This window comes from Sander lucioperca, chromosome 18 (genome assembly GCF_008315115.2).
Source record: "Sander lucioperca isolate FBNREF2018 chromosome 18, SLUC_FBN_1.2, whole genome shotgun sequence".
Classification (NCBI taxonomy): domain Eukaryota; kingdom Metazoa; phylum Chordata; class Actinopteri; order Perciformes; family Percidae; genus Sander; species Sander lucioperca.
This window is the reverse complement of record NC_050190.1, coordinates 13,943,492-13,956,522: the sequence shown is the minus strand read 5'-3', so window position 1 is coordinate 13,956,522 and position 13,031 is coordinate 13,943,492. Positions and strand designations below refer to the sequence as shown.

General features: G+C 41.4%; 1 protein-coding gene across 2 annotated transcripts in view; it reads right to left on the bottom strand.

Moving 5' to 3' along the window:
- LOC116035540 (latent-transforming growth factor beta-binding protein 2) overlaps positions 1-13,031 on the bottom strand; it is an 86,725-nt gene that overhangs the window by 58,147 nt on the left and 15,547 nt on the right. The gene's annotated exons all lie outside the window — the stretch shown is intronic.

Sequence of the window (13,031 nt, the reverse complement as noted above, 5' to 3'; positions counted from 1 at the left end):
AAACCATCTCCGTAGCCCACTCTGCGTGACGAGGCCAGAACAGTATTTATATGAAGCAATGCACAGTAACCCATGTGCCACAGCTGATTCATTTACTAACAGTTCAGTTTTTGAGTTGCTTTCATTATCTTCTCTCTCTATAAATCTCCATATGAAATAAAGCGTATTTGTCAGTTGCAACTAATGTATTTCAGACAGAGAGCCTAGTTGTTCTGGGCTTAGGATGCCAAGTAGGTTGGAAAGGATTGTGATATTAAATGGTTTTTCACCAGCCCTCTCAGCACTTGAAGCTCAGCACAAGTCTACCTTGGCAAAGCTAATTTTTCATTTTGATTTGTTTGAGAATACCAAAGGCAGAACCCACACCTAATGGCTCAGATTGTTGGCTTGTGGCACCTAATGCAGAAAAAGGACTGATATGAAGAGCTTGTCTGGTTGTTGGATGGAGCCATGTGGCTTTGAACAGACTGTATAAACAACACAGTCTGACAGCAGGCAGAGGTGTCTGGCATGACTCTGGGTCACACTGCACAACCCGATAGCTCCAAGCTTTGACAGCCTTGTCACTTTGCCCTGTCTCAGTTCTCTTTGTATTCGACTGGACATGACCTTCAGAGTGACGAGTGGCAAACCTCTGAAACCATCGGTAGGTTTACGACCTGATCTGAGGAAAATAAAGTCATTATTCTTTTTTTTTTTTTAAACAAAATGTTTAATGGTTCCATTTACCTCTTTCCCATGTGGAGCGTCAGCCAAAAACCCCTATTACAAAAAATACACATAATTAGGGCAATTTGAAGGCTACTTGGTAAATAAGAAAGTAAATGATGGTCGTCAAAGACCAAGTGTAAATCACAGTTTTCACACATTCATCTCATTCAGAGAAAGCATTAAAGACCATTGTTCATTTCAAAGCTTGCGCTTGGACATAAAGATCATCCGTCTAACTGGAGGGAACAGCAGAAATCAAAAAATTGTGCAAACAGCAGCTGAAACAATGAAAACATTGTACTGCTCAACCACTGCAAACACTGTTGGCAACAAAGGAAGAGGAGATTTATGAGTGTTTCTGTAATATGCACTTTTGCAATCAAAGAGAAAGGCTATACTGTACAGAGCACTGTGTGAGGAATCAAACTGTTTTTGGATGCAACAAAGCATATTGGCCCTATTCCAAAGCTTTTAAGTGCTCCCTACCGAGTGGCAAAGCAACAGTTAAGAGATTAGGAATAAACTGTGCAGCCCAAAGATTTTCCCAAAAATATTATATTTTTCAAAGGAGGCACTATTAAACTGAAAAACACCTTGCTATGGACAGAAATAATGTATCTTTCTGCTCGAGATTTTACATTTGAGACTGTCAAGAGAAAGAGATGTTTTTCGGCAAAAAGCTCAACAACAGATGGTGCTCCACATTTAACAGACTAAAGCTTGCAGACGAGGAAGGAGAATGCAGACTGTTGAAACTAGTCCCAGGAGGTATTAGTCAAGAGCATTAGCAAAGACATACACACTTGACTCTTGTTCATGTTTTGCTATTCAAAGCCCAATAGTGTTATGAATCTCTGTGACGTCCAAGACATTAACTATGATGTAGCTAGTAAAAGAGAAAACATTCCAGATTAGCAGCAGCAAGCTATTATTACTGGGATTCCTGTTCCAAGTATGATTTGTTTGCTTCAGAATTTGACTTGGCAAAAAGTCAGCTTTTATATTTGATATTTGACAAGAAATTAATTATTAATTGGATATTTTAAGTCTATATTGTTCTTGCTTTGACAGGACAGGGTTGTTCTCCCATGTTTGATCTAGCTCTCATGGTCCACAGGCAAAGAGGGGGGACGTTAAATTCAGAATTTAACAACCTTGGTGTATTTTAGGAGGTGAAAAAAGTCTCTGCAGGCTGAGAAAGAATTAATTCGTTCTTACCCACCCAGTCAGCGCACCAAACCACCAGTGGTCGAACCCCACTGTGGCCACACATCTCATTCCTCAGGCTTTATGCAGAACGGCCTCATCCATTCATCATTTGCCACTGAGGTCCCTGTGTGTTCTTTCAATAAAATCCTGAGGTTTTGAAACTTAGTATGCACCAATAAATAAAATATCCAACCCCAAGTGCATTTTCATTATGCTGTTGTTGTGTGTTTCTCATAGCAACAAGGTCATGCAATGGCATGGTGGTGAAGTTTGTGTTGGTTGGAAATTCAAAAATAACTAACACCAGCCTCTGTCATAATAAAGTCCCCCTAAATTACAGCTTTTTGTGGATGTTTAATCTCTGGTAGTAAATGTTTTAAAACTACTGGCTACTCTTGTTTTGCAAGATTATTGTGAAGCTTGCACGTCAGCTTCACATCAGAACTCACGGGGAAACTCTTGATGTTGATGTTGTTTTAAAGGAATAGTTTGACATTTTGGGAAATACACTTAGGCCCCTATCTTGCACCCAGCACAATTGACTTTGTACACTGACGCATGTATCATTCCTATTTTGCACCCGACGCAATAGCAATAGCAGATGCTATTTTAAGGGCGCATGCTTGGCCGTAATGTAGAGTGTGCACACCGTGCATACACTTTGCTTCTCTCATCTCACGGACCCAGCAGTTCCCATTTTTGCAAACCATACATATACAAGGAAAATATAACCTGGTTTTACACAACATTTCCATGAATCATGGATGTGTTGATGACATAAATGAGGAAATATTAGAGGACTTAAGGAGATGTGATGTTGAACTGCATGTGCCGATGCCACTTAACCCAAATGCCCCAGCAGCAGCACGGGAGAGGAGAGACAAAAGAGCTGCATCGTCGTGAGGTAATCTCGGTCTAATGTTAGACTACATTGCAAAAATATCACCACCTCGTGATTCAGTGAGAGTGAGCCCAAAACATCGGAAGTATGTTTTTGTGACATTTCTTTATTTACATTTTGTCAAAAAGAAAAATCAATAGCAAACGTCGGTCTCCTGGCTGTTTACCGCTCCTGGCGTGTGCCCATGGATGTATTAAGAGTGTGTGCCTAGCAAATCCGCCATTATAATAGCAATCCGCCATGGAACAAGTGCGCCTGCTTTTAAAGGGAATGTGAGATAACGCTCTGATTGGTTTCTTGCACGTTATGCCCAAACCACACCTATGAGTAATGTAGCTACTTCAGACCAACCCATTTTAGATTTGTGTCGGGCGCAAGACTCATTTATCCCGCCGGTATAATAGCAACAGCACCCAAGATCCGCCCACAAAGCTACTTGCGTTTGGCGTTTGATACTTGCATTTCAGATCGTTAAAATAGGGCCTTTATTCTCTTTCTTGCAGAGAGTTAGATGAGAAGATTGATACCAAGCAAATATATGTATTCCCCAAAAGAGCTAGCATTATATATATATATATATATATATATATATATATATATATATATATATATATATATATATATATATATATATGCCCTTGCCCCTGACGGGGTACATTAATGTGGTCAAACAAAACTATGATTACATATAAGAGAGGTGATAAGATGTTAAATAAAAGCAGCATTTAATGAGTTAAATAAAAACTACAGAATTTTTTTTTTTATTCTTGGATACATGAATAATGAATGAATAATGTCATCTCATAGAGCTCAGCAAATAGTCAGAATATGCAAGAAATACAAAACTATGACATTTTAACTTAATGCTCCATGGGAATTTAATTTAACATTGCTAGTAGTACCAGTAGTCCAATGTGTCCCATACTATAAACTAAGAATAACAGGAAAACACCTAGTCATAGAAACATGTGCAGTGCTTTAACGATAAGCTGCTTTCTCCCAAAACAAGGACATGTTCTTCTCATATACGGCTGCATAAGGCCAAACATCAGTGAGCAATTAAAGCCCAGTCTCTCTTTGATAACATCTCTAGTCATTATGACTTGGATAATTGTGGGTCCTGGCAGAATATTTCCCCTTGTGAAAATCTGGGTGTGTCTGAGGTCTTATCGCACCAGCCACTGAGGCTGGATTAAATCATGTTCTCTCTGTCTCGACGGCCTTCCAGGAATCCCACTAGTAGCAGCCAGAGCCTGGGTGAAATAAATTACAGTGGGGTTGGCTTGATTCTAAGTTTTTTTTTTTTTTCTCGCCCCAGAGGATGAGGCTTATATTAGAGCAACCATCACCACGATCAGTCAAAGTGCTACAAAGACAAATGAAGAGGAATGAAGTTCCAAATCATTTCATAGGTATAACTTATCTTACCGCCTGCATGAAAATAGATTTTGTGTAAATTTGACCTCATTGAGGTTTTCAGACACTACGTGATCAAAAATATGACTACTGCCGTCTACTCAATTACAGGCCAAAAGCTGTGAAATAAACAGTTTCCTTTTCTTCTTCAGGGGACCAACAGCAGTGCCAACTTGTCTGTTTTCACTTCGGCATTTATAATGTGGGGGTTTCAAGCTCGAAGAAATCCAGAAAGGCCTGATTCTGGATGGAAGCAAAGCAGTGTGGTTGCTGTGGTTCAGGGGCCAGAATCCAAATGCCTGGAGACATGGTGAGCTGAGAGGCTATTCAATACTCTGCAGTTTATTGTAGTTGCTCTGATCATTAACTTAGTAAAACGCCACAAGACAGGTCAGCAGGAAGAGCCATTACAAAGTGCTGACTGAGGCTATGCCTACACTGGTCAGTGTCACATATCAGGCCGCTCTGTCAATAAGCCAAAGAGGCGGGTTTCCAATAAGAGACGTGATTGAGGGAATCTCTGAACTGGTCTGTATCATTCGTTTAAAAAGCAATAAAAACTTTACCAGAGGTTCACGGAGAACACAAGGGAAAAATGCAGACATTAAGAGGCCAACACAAAGTTGAGTGTTGACGTCTGGATATGAAAGAAGAAATTCATGTGTGTGGGATTTGTATCTTTGCCCCTTTTGGAGTTCTTCTCCACTGCTTGGCCCCACACAGGAACCCTACATCCTGACATCTGACTGGATTAAGTGGTTCCATGCACAGCCATACTGCTTATTCATGCTTTCAACACCATACCCCATATCTGGGAGATGAACCTGATTGATGCTCTCTCCATCTGCCTCAGCTCCGGAGCTGGAGGGTGGAGTACATTCTGGAATAGGCGCCCCTCTTCCTATAACTGCCTTACAGTATTTGTCCCTCCGACAGCTGCATCTGCACAGGCCTGCCTGATGAGAAGGATTTGGCTGCGGACACCGAGCCCGCTGGCACTGCGGCCCAGAGAGTGTGTTTCAGATGGGGCTTTGGAGAGTTGGGATGGAGAGAGAGAAAGACATATCTGTCCCACGCTGAGTGCTGAGTTCTCTATGGTCCTTTGTTCCCTCTGGCCTAGCAGGAAGCCAAATACTCATGGGACTCATTTGGCTCTGTGTTTGTAGAAAGCAACACACCAAGTCCTGGCTTGGTCATATAGTTGTGTGTTAAGCTTGTTCACATAAAAAAACATATACAGTACATTTAGACACACATATTACAAAACATATGATATATCAATCTTGGTTAATTTACTACCACCATAAGTTGTGCAAAATTCAATATTTCCTAGCCTTTTTGTGACGTATGGAGAGTTCACCTGAGGACAGGGTGGCCTCCACAGCTGATTCTGCACTTTGTTGACCCACAGTAGAACTCCCCCCCCCAACACCACAAAACCATGGCAAAGAATGTCCAACCATACTCCGGAAAGCCCTATCCCAATCATATCACAAGTGAAAATACACCAGGGAACGGGGTCAGGGCAAAGGTAAAGTTAGTAGCACCAGCATGCAACACAAACACGCCTGCAATCATCCACAAGCAGAAAGCCAGTTAACCTGACCCCGTTCAAGTTCATTTACAGTCTACCGCACGCAGGGACACAAATCAAAGCTCGAGGCACACTGTCATATGCCTGGTTTAGAAGCGAGATAGAGCCCTATTGAGGAGAGAGCAGCACACACAACCTGTGGGAATTACTCTGCACTTTACCCCTCTAACCTACTTCAGCCCAACTCCCCATCTGCAGGCCTCCTCTATTTTTGCAGCAACCAAAAACGGAGACAAGAGGATGATTTCGGACATGTCCTCTTTGAGTAGCAAAGCAGACTGCCAGTAACCTGACTCAGCCAGATGGATTGCTTCGCATTTGCTCGGCATATCCATCTGGGAACCTTCCGTTGGAGAACTTTTGGGAAGCGGCGAAAATACTGGTTAGCTGATTGGATAAACCATCTGTCTATCACCACCTATGTTGGTGATAGACGGGCCAAATCAACCAATCAGTTCAACAATATATCAAACTCTTGCCGAAACCAGTCGGGAGAAGAGCAAAAACATCTTTTCCTCCGAGAAAAGCCTCCAGTGCCGTGTTTTGCTCTTCTTTCAATGAAGGAATACTTTCTAATTTGGATAAAACTTGCGCGATAGCTACGCTCATCTCATCCGTGGAAGCCGCCATGCTGTCTAAACAGCATGGCGGCTTCCACGGATGAGATGACAACAGTCGCTTCTCGTTGCGTCACACCTAAACCCGCCTCAAAACCAACGCTGATTGGTCGGTCGTTTGGCAAACAGCTCCAAATTTTCTCTGTCTCAAGATGCCAGACTGATCTGCGATTGGAAAACTGGAGCTCGCGAGATCAGGACGGTCTCACGAGGCTAGACTGCCAGGTGGTACAGTAGGAAAACTTTCCCAGGCTAAATAAACTTAGCACAAAAAGTAAGGAAATTTGTGTTTGGTAAATTATTTCTCTGTGGTAACAATGCTTTTTGGCAATAAATCTTATACCGTTGGAAAGCCTGTTTAGTTCCCTTTCAAATGGTGCCCCATTTGTAAGGAACATGCATTTGTGGGATGAGCAGCAGCGCTGAGTATGTGGTTTGCGCCCATGAAAAATTTGCCAAATCTTCTCTGCCAATGCCTAACAGCTTAACCAGCCTGGTCACACACTGCTGTGAGATGGCATCCCATTCTTCAACCAGTATTTGTCGCAAGTCAGCCAACGTGGTTGTGTTGGTCACTCTGGCACGAACTGCACGCCCTTGCTGATCCCACAAGTGTTCAATGGGGTTGAGGTCAGGACTGCTGATTGAAGAATGGGATGCCATCCCACAGCAGTGTGTGACCAGGCTGGTGACCAGCATGAGGAGGAGGTGCCAGGCTGTTGTAGCTGTGTATGGTTTTTCCACACGCTACTGAGGCTCCTGTTTGTGAAATGAATAAATTGTTCAATTGCCAATATGTTTTGTTTCTTCAAATTTCAATCATCCAATCCACCAAACACCAAACGAGTCAATGGCAGAATAAGCTGTTTGGCATTGGCAGAGAAGATTTGGCAAATTTTTCATGGGCGCAACCCACATACTCAGCACTGCTGCTCATCCCACAAATGCATGTTCCTTACAAATGGGGCACCATTTGAAAGGGAACTAAACAGGCTTTCCAACGGTATAAGATTTATTGCCAAAAAGCATTGTTACCACAGAGAAATAATCGACCAAACACAAATTTCCTTACTTTTTGTGCTAAGTTTATTTAGATATATATTATAGTCTTAAGTCGAAAGTATGAAGAGTATTATGAGATGGAAAGCTACTGTGGGATTTGTGCTACTCTCTCAAGTTATGAGAATCTTGTCGAACGAATTTCCACTCCCACCTTTTAACGCTTTTGATCCCACTTTATTCAAGCTCTGTGACACTGGATAACTCAGATTCTTCAGTGATCATTTACTACCAAGAACATTGGTGATGATAGTAAAACAATATTTCTCCACAGGTGCTGAGGTCACCTAGAGGATTTTGACCATGGCTGCCGTCAGCACTGGTGTGTGTGTGTGTGTGTGTGTGTGTGTGTGTGTGTGTGTGTGTGTGTGTGTGTGTGTATGTGTGTGTGTGTGTGTGTGTGTGTGTGTGTGTGTGTGTGTGTGTGTGTGTGTGTGTGTGTGGTTTGTCTGGAGTGGGAGTGAAAGCAACCAGTGATCCATGATTAACATGGAGAACTCCCACTATGACCACAGTTTCCTCTGAGAAACGGCTGTGTGGCTATGTGCAAAGCCTTGAGTCAACAAGCCACATAACCGCCAGCCCTATTAGTCACCAGGCAAATGGCGGGGCTGCTATAAGCCTAACAGTTAATGCAGAGAAAGCCGTATGCATCACCCTCTTAAGGGTCGTTCTGCTCCATGTCATTGGGTGTTTTTGTTTTTCTCTAACATCTCAATATGTTACTGGGTGTGACCAAATTTGCAATCATCCCTGAAGCACATTGTACTTTGCAAAATTCCACAGAGCAATTACTTTAATGGGCCAAGACACTGATGCATTGAAATTAATTTTGAAACATTTCAAATAAAGAACCAGTGGTGATAAACACTGATCCAATTCAATACCTCAATTCAGGCATCTGCTGATACCGACTCGACTACCTATCCGATACTAGGGCAGGGACGATATGCTTTTGTTCCAATACATGGGTTCCGATTCAATTTGTATTGTGATTTTAATTTATTGCGATTCCAGAAGTATTGCGATTCGGTATTGAGTATTGCGATTTTCTTTGAAAAACAAAAGTTGAATAATACACTTCTAGAGACAATATATCATGACATATTTCTAAAAACTGTGTTCTAAGAAGAATGTACATCATCCTGACATTTATATAATTTGTAAAGAAGAACATAACATGTATTTTCTGCATTTTCTGCTTTCAGTCTGTTATGCTGGAAACGGATATGATGTAGCGGTACCGTATAAACAGAAAATATTTAGGTGAGTCATTGGTTAAAAAAAATAAAAGAAATATTGATTTTAGGGAAAAGAATTGATTTTAAAAATATTGCAACAAAAACAAATCACGATAAATGTGATTTTTGATTTTTGTTTTTCACCCCTATTCGATACCGTGCTCTCTTTTCCCAACATTTTGACATCACAAAATTGCAACAACACACTGAGGGACAGTTTAGATTGGCAGGTGTGTGCAGTTTTATTACACCAACAACTTGTGAGGAATACCTCCATTGTGCTTTAACAGAACTTAAATAGCAACTGCAAACTCTACCCCAAGACTAGACAATTTCTTCTCCCATAATACATTCATCATGGTGGTGTAGAAGAATTCAGGATATCCTCTAGTTATCCAATGTACTGAATGTTTAGGTTGTAGTACAAAAATAACTTTATGCAGTATCACTGTAAAGCTCTGTTATCCAGGTGGCTGCTGCCAGCTGTCCTTAGTGTGATTATGTAACAGACCAGAGAGAGATGACCTGCTTACTGCACACACATCCTGCTCTGCCCAGCTCTGTTTCCTGCAGAGGACTGATGTCAGAGAACGGTAGGGGTATGGAGCTGATATGGAGGACTCATAGGAGGTGCTGAATACGTCCTCTGTGTGTTATCACAGTTCCAGCTTAGCCAGGAGTGTTCACCACTGGCCCTGACCTTCATACTGGGAGCTGACAGACTAGCTGTGATCTACAGGATCTTGTGCTGACAGGGACAAGCCTTTCACTACTGCTGAGTACAGCGCTCACAGGAAACGCTGGTTTACAGTCAAACACGTTTGGTCAGGGGAGGAAACAGATATTTGTTTGCCAGCTGCATAGAGGATGTGCCTATTTTAAAAATGACAGTTTTAATCCCACAGAACAGGCAGCTGGGACATTTGGGACACAGTTGAAATGGTCAGGGGGAGGACTGGAGAAAGGAATACAAGAAGAGGTAAGGGGTTGTATTCCCATGTCCCAGAATCCCACTGAACAGAAGGCTCCTCATATGTTTTGTCCATCCCGACAAGACTTTTATTCGAGACTGTCAGTCATAAATGTGCTGGATTCATTCATTTCAGGAAACCGTTTATTATCTAAAATAATACTTCAGGAGGCAGCTGTGCCCACACAGGACTGACAACATGGCAGCCATCGTTAGATTTTGACAGAAAGAAATTCCATCCGAGTGTGGTGGACAGATTTGTGACCATGAAAATGGATTTGGGTTCTGTGTAAACACACCTAAAGGTTGTTTTGAGAAAACTGCAAATTAACATTGCCACTAATATGCTAAAATGCTAAGCTAAGCTGCTAGCCTGGGCAGAACACTTTCAGAGCATCTTAATGTTTGACGCTAATGGCCTTATCCAATTTTAGAAGAGTTGCTTCCACATTTTGGGTAAGGCATTTTAAATCCTAAAAGATTCGGAATGCTTTTGGTGCAACATTTGGGTGCCAAGTGCCAAAACAATATGGCTACTACAAGACCAAGGGAGTCTATAATGATATAATGCATGAGAATGCATAATTTCTGTAATCGCACATGTTTAAAAACACCTAATGACACAGCCATGCTAAAAAGAAGAGAGCTACTTCAATCAAATGATAACATAGCAAGTATTGTGCTGGTAGCCATGGAGACAACAGGAAATTGTGTAAATTCTACTTCTTTGGTTATTGAGTGAATAGTTTAGTAAAATCATTTCCCCTCTAACAGACTAACCCGACTACAAATTCTTTTTTGGTTGCTCAATGCCTTATCTAAAAAGCCTGTGCCTCACCGCACAAGATTGAGGTGCAGGCCTGCTAAAAATTGAGTTAAGCACCATCTTCACTAAGATCTTCACTCTAAAATCGACCGCAGACACTACACTTTCCCTGTCTGCCGCCGGCTGACATGTGCACACAGTGGGGTTTCATAGCTGTGAACCACAGCTGACTGGACAGTAGACCAAGCTGCAGGACTGAACAGCAGACATTCAAGTGTTTTTAGACTATATCCTGGTCACTTTACCTTGCTCAGCTGAACAAATTACTTTTCCTCTAATTGATGTTTTCTCTTATTATCATCATTGTTTTTGTTCTCTCCCTCCTTGTCAGTCTCATTCCTTCTCCACACTATTTCTTGTTCTTGGCGCCACTTGACAGGCTGGGTCAGTAACAGGGTGCTGCTGACATAACAAGCCAAGTCTGCTCCAAGAAATACATATATAGTGCATCACACCTTCTCTAGTAGGGAAAAATGAAAGGACACTGGCTCGGTTCTGCATGTTCGGGGTGGCCTTTGCTCCCTCAGTATATTAGTGGGGACCAACATGATCTATCTGTCTGTCCTCCCCGCTCCTCTTCTTACTCCTTGATTGAGCTTTGGCACTAGTGTTGTCTCTCTATCTGAACTTCTATAACTATCTGTGACCTCACATTGCTCATGCTTTCCTGGCTTTGGAAACAGTGGAATCTCTGCCTGAAATATGAAACCAAGACTTGCATCCACCACTTCTCCAGGGGAACGGCTGTTCCACCCCTAAAAGATCATTCTGGGCCGAGAGAACGCACAACATTCTAAGCAGTTCACAAAGGCTGAGCTTTAAATGTGAATTACAAAAGCACTCAAATAGCCTCCTGGAAGTAACAATGAAAAGTTTTCAAATAATTCTTTGACTAACGTTTAAAGGAAGACATTTTACTATTTTGGCAGACACTTTTATTCTGTCCTGCAGATTTCAGAAAAATCTGTTGGTTACAAGAACTATTAATTAGATTAGTCTGTGCTGCATGCTTGGAAATGTTGCACTCCACCAGAGGGAAATGGCTCATCTTGAACTTAACAGCACCTCTTAGTCAGCTTAAGTGGAAACATGAAAGATGGACACAGTCATAGTAGGGGCATTTGTGACTCAGGCACACTGTCTGCCTCTTACAATGATGAACCTGCAGCCTTGTCTCTTTCAATTTGTCCCAGATCTGTGACTCAGGACGCAAGAATGTCCTGTGAGTCAAGAATAAAGACAACATATGAGAAGATTTACTACGACTCCATATAATCGTTTTGGGAAGGAGGATGTACAAAAAGTCTTTCATGAACCATCTGCCAAAACATTTAGTAGAGTTGCATTGAGCTACCACAAACGAGGATGGTTCAGCCAGCATAATTCCATAACACCAGCAAAAGCACAGAATGACACAAGACGATCACAATTAGCACGAGGAGCACCATCAATGTCAGATGTAATTGAGAATGCTTAAGTGGTTTGGTGGAGAGAAATTACCCTGATGACAAACTGGCTAAAAAGTGAATGATGACCTCAGTGCCCAAACAAATTATTGCACTTCAACTGACTGTGAGGAAAAGCACTGGGCCTGAATCTGAAATTGAGCATAATTTGACAAGATAAGCCTGAACCTGTAAGCAATAATGATCCGTCAAAATTCTTCCCGGAAACATTTACTCCCTTTCAACGTCCTTGATGAAGAATACAGTTCTAGCCATGGTAAAGTGATTAATCAAACCAAAAAGTTATTTCCAACAAGATTGGAACTAAAACAGTCAGACATTCAAGCCAAGAAACTATTAGGCCTGTCTGATTAGCAGTCTTTGGAGAGTTTGCTGAATGCACTGAAAGAGGCCTTCATCTGAGCAATTATTAGTTGGATACACAGTCACAGTTATTCCAATAAATCAAAGAACAAAGTGAAAACCTAAAGAAAATATAATCTCCCAGCTCTATTTTTATAGCAAATAGCATGGGTTAATACTCCTGTCTGGTAAATCATGTTTTATTTTCCTACATTTCACAGATTTACCTTAATACCTTTTCAAGCATGGCAGCAAATGGCAGTAAATGCTTACTTGCTTTCCTTAGTATTTGTTTAACTTAGAGTGTATTAAAGATTTACCATATGAACCCTGTTCATCTGGTTTGATTTATTGCAACGATAAACACAAGCAGTGTTGAACAGGAGCGTAATGAACTACTGTTCAAGAGCATTTAAATCATTTCTAATAGCGCAGTGTATCAATTTGTTTTCTGTGAGCCTTCCTATGTGACAGTAGTGGTAGCTAAAACAAATATCTCTCAGTCAAAAGCCACAAAATACTACATTTGTGAGTGGAAATCAAGGTGTCATTATATTTGTGTGTGAATGTGATCAGGGCGTTTCTGCAAAAGAGAGGCTTCCTCTCAGTGAACCTTCCCTGAATAAATAAAGATTAAAAAAAAAATAATTGCTGAAATGAAGGTACAGTAGTAGATCAC